This window comes from Columba livia, unplaced genomic scaffold, assembly GCF_036013475.1.
Source record: "Columba livia isolate bColLiv1 breed racing homer unplaced genomic scaffold, bColLiv1.pat.W.v2 Scaffold_102, whole genome shotgun sequence".
Taxonomy (NCBI): domain Eukaryota; kingdom Metazoa; phylum Chordata; class Aves; order Columbiformes; family Columbidae; genus Columba; species Columba livia.
The window spans coordinates 4539508-4546253 of record NW_027043007.1 but is presented as its reverse complement, the minus strand read 5'-3'; positions in this window follow the sequence as shown (position 1 = coordinate 4546253).

The window sequence follows — 6746 nt, the reverse complement described above, 5'->3', positions numbered from 1 at the left end:
GGACAGAGAACAGGATGAGAAGGACATAAGGCAAGGCTAGGACAGGCAAGGAAAGGCAAGGCAAGGCTAGGCTGCAGGACATGTTTTTGCTTTACAGTTTCTTGCACATTCGTCTTCAGACTAGGAGGAAAGTCATAAGACCGTATGGATTAGGCCCAAGCAAAAACCCCAGCTACTTGAGACACTTAGACTAAGCCTAAAATACCAAGATCTCTCCATAAGGATGGTTTTTATACTGTACTTCCACAATCTGCTGGCAGTACAAAAAAAGAAGCTGCAGATCTCCTTAGGCTGAGTCATGGTGCTTTGGGGCAGGGACCATGCATATCATGGGAATGTTTCACAGTTTCTGCTCTGTTTTCAGTGTATGACACCAAAACACCCACCTGATGACATCCTTTCAAGAGCAAAGGCAGCAATTTGCAGAATTCCGCTTCTTAGGGGAAGAGAGAAATTGCTGAGCTGACACCAAGTCCTGCAGTGTCCCTGTCACCTGCAGAGCCACCGCATCCTCGCCACGGTAGCGGGCATTGTGACAAAGGTTCTATGTCAGCTGGGTGTGGCAGCCAGGCGCCCCCTAGGGGATGGGGAGCCTGTCAGCCCCGGGCCTGTCACTGCCTGGTGTCCCTGCTGCCACCAGCCAGGCCTCTGAAAACTTGTCAAACCATGCCCAGACTTGGGGCCAGTTTGGCCCAAAGTCTCCAAGAGACAAGTCGGGAAGAAAGATATGGGACAGAGGGAGAAAGCGAAGGGAGCAGGAGAAAGGGAAGGAAGAATAAAAAGTAGTGTTGGGCTGCAGGAGTGAGATGGAGGAATTGCAGGAAAAGAGGCAGGAAGCAGGAGAGTGAGAGAAAAGGAAAGAAGAGACATGCAGCCAGACGAGGGCTTAGTGAGAGAGGATGGGACAGAGAACAGGATGAGAAGGACATAAGGCAAGGCTAGGACAGGCAAGGAAAGGCAAGGCAAGGCTAGGCTGCAGGACATGTTTTTGCTTTACAGTTTCTTGCACATTCGTCTTCAGACTAGGAGGAAAGTCATAAGACCGTATGGATTAGGCCCAAGCAAAAACCCCAGCTACTTGAGACACTTAGACTAAGCCTAAAATACCAAGATCTCTCCATAAGGATGGTTTTTATACTGTACTTCCACAATCTGCTGGCAGTACAAAAAAAGAAGCTGCAGATCTCCTTAGGCTGAGTCATGGTGCTTTGGGGCAGGGACCATGCATATCATGGGAATGTTTCACAGTTTCTGCTCTGTTTTCAGTGTATGACACCAAAACACCCACCTGATGACATCCTTTCAAGAGCAAAGGCAGCAATTTGCAGAATTCCGCTTCTTAGGGGAAGAGAGAAATTGCTGAGCTGACACCAAGTCCTGCAGTGTCCCTGTCACCTGCAGAGCCACCGCATCCTCGCCACGGTAGCGGGCATTGTGACAAAGGTTCTATGTCAGCTGGGTGTGGCAGCCAGGCGCCCCCTAGGGGATGGGGAGCCTGTCAGCCCCGGGCCTGTCACTGCCTGGTGTCCTTGCTGCCACCAGCCAGGCCTCGGAAAACTTGTCAAACCATGCCCAGACTTGGGGCCAGTTTGGCCCAAAGTCTCCAAGAGACAAGTCGGGAAGAAAGATATGGGACAGAGGGAGAAAGCGAAGGGAGCAGGAGAAAGGGAAGGAAGAATATAAAGTAGTGTTGGGCTGCAGGAGTGAGATGGAGGAATTGCAGGAAAAGAGGCAGGAAGCAGGAGAGTGAGAGAAAAGGAAAGAAGAGACATGCAGCCAGACGAGGGCTTAGTGAGAGAGGATGGGACAGAGAACAGGATGAGAAGGACATAAGGCAAGGCTAGGACAGGCAAGGACAGGCAAGGCAAGGCTAGGCTGCAGGACATGTTTTTGCTTTACAGTTTCTAGCACATTCGTCTTCAGACTAGGAGGAAAGCCATAAGACCGTATGGATTAGGCCCAAGCAAAAACCCCAGCTACTTGAGACGTTTAGACTAAGCCTAAAATACCAAGATCTCTCCATAAGGATGGTTTTTATACTGTACTTCCACAATCTGCTGGCAGTACAAAAAAATAAGCTGCAGATCTCCTTAGGCTGAGTCATGGTGCTTTGGGGCAGGGATCATGCATATCATGGGAATGTTTCACAGTTTCTGCTCTGTTTTCAGTGTATGACACCAAAACACCCACCTGATGACATCCTTTCAAGAGCAAAGGCAGCAATTTGCAGAATTCCGCTTCTTAGGGGAAGAGAGAAATTGCTGAGCTGACACCAAGTCCTGCAGTGTCCCTGTCACCTGCAGAGCCACCGCAAGCTCGCCACGGTAGCGGGCATTGTGACAAAGGTTCTATGTCAGCTGGCTGTGGCAGCCAGGCGCCCCCTAGGGGATGGGGAACCTGTCAGCCCCGGGCCTGTCACTGCCTGGTGTCCCTGCTGCCACCAGCCAGGCCTCTGAAAACTTGTCAAACCATGCCCAGACTTGGGGCCAGTTTGGCCCAAAGTCTCCAAGAGACAAGTCGGGAAGAAAGATATGGGACAGAGGGAGAAAGCGAAGGGAGCAGGAGAAAGGGAAGGAAGAATAAAAAGTAGTGTTGGGCTGCAGGAGTGAGATGGAGGAATTGCAGGAAAAGAGGCAGGAAGCAGGAGAGTGAGAGAAAAGGAAAGAAGAGACATGCAGCCAGACGAGGGCTTAGTGAGAGAGGATGGGACAGAGAACAGGATGAGAAGGACATAAGGCAAGGCTAGGACAGGCAAGGAAAGGCAAGGCAAGGCTAGGCTGCAGGACATGTTTTTGCTTTACAGTTTCTTGCACATTCGTCTTCAGACTAGGAGGAAAGTCATAAGACCGTATGGATTAGGCCCAAGCAAAAACCCCAGCTACTTGAGACACTTAGACTAAGCCTAAAATACCAAGATCTCTCCATAAGGATGGTTTTTATACTGTACTTCCACAATCTGCTGGCAGTACAAAAAAAGAAGCTGCAGATCTCCTTAGGCTGAGTCATGGTGCTTTGGGGCAGGGACCATGCATATCATGGGAATGTTTCACAGTTTCTGCTCTGTTTTCAGTGTATGACACCAAAACACCCACCTGATGACATCCTTTCAAGAGCAAAGGCAGCAATTTGCAGAATTCCGCTTCTTAGGGGAAGAGAGAAATTGCTGAGCTGACACCAAGTCCTGCAGTGTCCCTGTCACCTGCAGAGCCACCGCATCCTCGCCACGGTAGCGGGCATTGTGACAAAGGTTCTATGTCAGCTGGGTGTGGCAGCCAGGCGCCCCCTAGGGGATGGGGAGCCTGTCAGCCCCGGGCCTGTCACTGCCTGGTGTCCTTGCTGCCACCAGCCAGGCCTCGGAAAACTTGTCAAACCATGCCCAGACTTGGGGCCAGTTTGGCCCAAAGTCTCCAAGAGACAAGTCGGGAAGAAAGATATGGGACAGAGGGAGAAAGCGAAGGGAGCAGGAGAAAGGGAAGGAAGAATATAAAGTAGTGTTGGGCTGCAGGAGTGAGATGGAGGAATTGCAGGAAAAGAGGCAGGAAGCAGGAGAGTGAGAGAAAAGGAAAGAAGAGACATGCAGCCAGACGAGGGCTTAGTGAGAGAGGATGGGACAGAGAACAGGATGAGAAGGACATAAGGCAAGGGTAGGACAGGCAAGGACAGGCAAGGCAAGGCTAGGCTGCAGGACATGTTTTTGCTTTACAGTTTCTAGCACATTCGTCTTCAGACTAGGAGGAAAGCCATAAGACCGTATGGATTAGGCCCAAGCAAAAACCCCAGCTACTTGAGACGTTTAGACTAAGCCTAAAATACCAAGATCTCTCCATAAGGATGGTTTTTATACTGTACTTCCACAATCTGCTGGCAGTACAAAAAAATAAGCTGCAGATCTCCTTAGGCTGAGTCATGGTGCTTTGGGGCAGGGATCATGCATATCATGGGAATGTTTCACAGTTTCTGCTCTGTTTTCAGTGTATGACACCAAAACACCCACCTGATGACATCCTTTCAAGAGCAAAGGCAGCAATTTGCAGAATTCCGCTTCTTAGGGGAAGAGAGAAATTGCTGAGCTGACACCAAGTCCTGCAGTGTCCCTGTCACCTGCAGAGCCACCGCATCCTCGCCACGGTAGCGGGCATTGTGACAAAGGTTCTATGTCAGCTGGGTGTGGCAGCCAGGCGCCCCCTAGGGGATGGGGAGCCTGTCAGCCCCGGGCCTGTCACTGCCTGGTGTCCCTGATGCCACCAGCCAGGCCTCTGAAAACTTGTCAAACCATGCCCAGACTTGGGGCCAGTTTGGCCCAAAGTCTGCAAGAGACAAGTCGGGAAGAAAGATATGGGACAGAGGGAGAAAGCGAAGGGAGCAGGAGAAAGGGAAGGAAGAATAAAAAGTAGTGTTGGGCTGCAGGAGTGAGATGGAGGAATTGCAGGAAAAGAGGCAGGAAGCAGGAGAGTGAGAGAAAAGGAAAGAAGAGACATGCAGCCAGACGAGGGCTTAGTGAGAGAGGATGGGACAGAGAACAGGATGAGAAGGACATAAGGCAAGGCTAGGACAGGCAAGGAAAGGCAAGGCAAGGCTAGGCTGCAGGACATGTTTTTGCTTTACAGTTTCTAGCACATTCGTCTTCAGACTAGGAGGAAAGCCATAAGACCGTATGGATTAGGCCCAAGCAAAAACCCCAGCTACTTGAGACACTTAGACTAAGCCTAAAATACCAAGATCTCTCCATAAGGATGGTTTTTATACTGTACTTCCACAATCTGCTGGCAGTACAAAAAAATAAGCTGCAGATCTCCTTAGGCTGAGTCATGGTGCTTTGGGGCAGGGATCATGCATATCATGGGAATGTTTCACAGTTTCTGCTCTGTTTTCAGTGTATGACACCAAAACACCCACCTGATGACATCCTTTCAAGAGCAAAGGCAGCAATTTGCAGAATTCCGCTTCTTAGGGGAAGAGAGAAATTGCTGAGCTGACACCAAGTCCTGCAGTGTCCCTGTCACCTGCAGAGCCACCGCATCCTCGCCACGGTAGCGGGCATTGTGACAAAGGTTCTATGTCAGCTGGGTGTGGCAGCCAGGCGCCCCCTAGGGGATGGGGAGCCTGTCAGCCCCAGGCCTGTCACTGCCTGGTGTCCCTGCTGCCGCCAGCCAGGCCTCTGAAAACTTGTCAAACCATGCCCAGACTTGGGGCCAGTTTGGCCCAAAGTCTGCAAGAGACAAGTCGGGAAGAAAGATATGGGACAGAGGGAGAAAGCGAAGGGAGCAGGAGAAAGGGAAGGAAGAATAAAAAGTAGTGTTGGGCTGCAGGAGTGAGATGGAGGAATTGCAGGAAAAGAGGCAGGAAGCAGGAGAGTGAGAGAAAAGGAAAGAAGAGACATGCAGCCAGATGAGGGCTTAGTGAGAGAGGATGGGACAGAGAACAGGATGAGAAGGACATAAGGCAAGGCTAGGACAGGCAAGGACAGGCAAGGCAAGGCTAGGCTGCAGGACATGTTTTTGCTTTACAGTTTCTAGCACATTCGTCTTCAGACTAGGAGGAAAGCCATAAGACCGTATGGATTAGGCCCAAGCAAAAACCCCAGCTACTTGAGACACTTAGACTAAGCCTAAAATACCAAGATCTCTCCATAAGGATGGTTTTTATACTGTACTTCCACAATCTGCTGGCAGTACAAAAAAAGAAGCTGTAGATCTCCTTAGGCTGAGTCATGGTGCTTTGGGGCAGGGATCATGCATATCATGGGAATGTTTCACAGTTTCTGCTCTGTTTTCAGTGTATGACACCAAAACACACACCTGATGACATCCTTTCAAGAGCAAAGGCAGCAATTTGCAGAATTCCGCTTCTTAGGGGAAGAGAGAAATTGCTGAGCTGACACCAAGTCCTGCAGTGTCCCTGTCACCTGCAGAGCCACTGCATCCTCGCCACGGTAGCGGGCATTGTGACAAAGGTTCTATGTCAGCTGGGTGTGGCAGCCAGGCGCCCCCTAGGGGATGGGGAGCCTGTCAGCCCCGGGCCTGTCACTGCCTGGTGTCCCTGCTGCCGCCAGCCAGGCCTCTGAAAACTTGTCAAAACATGCCCAGACTTGGGGCCAGTTTGGCCCAAAGTCTCCAAGAGACAAGTCGGGAAGAAAGATATGGGACAGAGGGAGAAAGCGAAGGGAGCAGGAGAAAGGGAAGGAAGAATAAAAACTAGTGTAGGGCTGCAGGATTGAGATGGAGGAATTGCAAGAAAAGAGGCAGGAAGCAGGAGAGTGAGAGAAAAGGAAAGAAGAGACATGCAGCCAGACGAGGGCTTAGTGAGAGAGGATGGGACAGAGAACAGGATGAGAAGGACATAAGGCAAGGCTAGGACAGGCAAGGAAAGGCAAGGCAAGGCTAGGCTGCAGGACATGTTTTTGCTTTACAGTTTCTAGCACATTCGTCTTCAGACTAGGAGGAAAGCCATAAGACCGTATGGATTAGGCCCAAGCAAAAACCCCAGCTACTTGAGACACTTAGACTAAGCCTAAAATACCAAGATCTCTCCATAAGGATGGTTTTTATACTGTACTTCCACAATCTGCTGGCAGTACAAAAAAATAAGCTGCAGATCTCCTTAGGCTGAGTCATGGTGCTTTGGGGCAGGGATCATGCATATCATGGGAATGTTTCACAGTTTCTGCTCTGTTTTCAGTGTATGACACCAAAACACACACCTGATGACATCCTTTCAAGAGCAAAGGCAGCAATTTGCAGAATTCC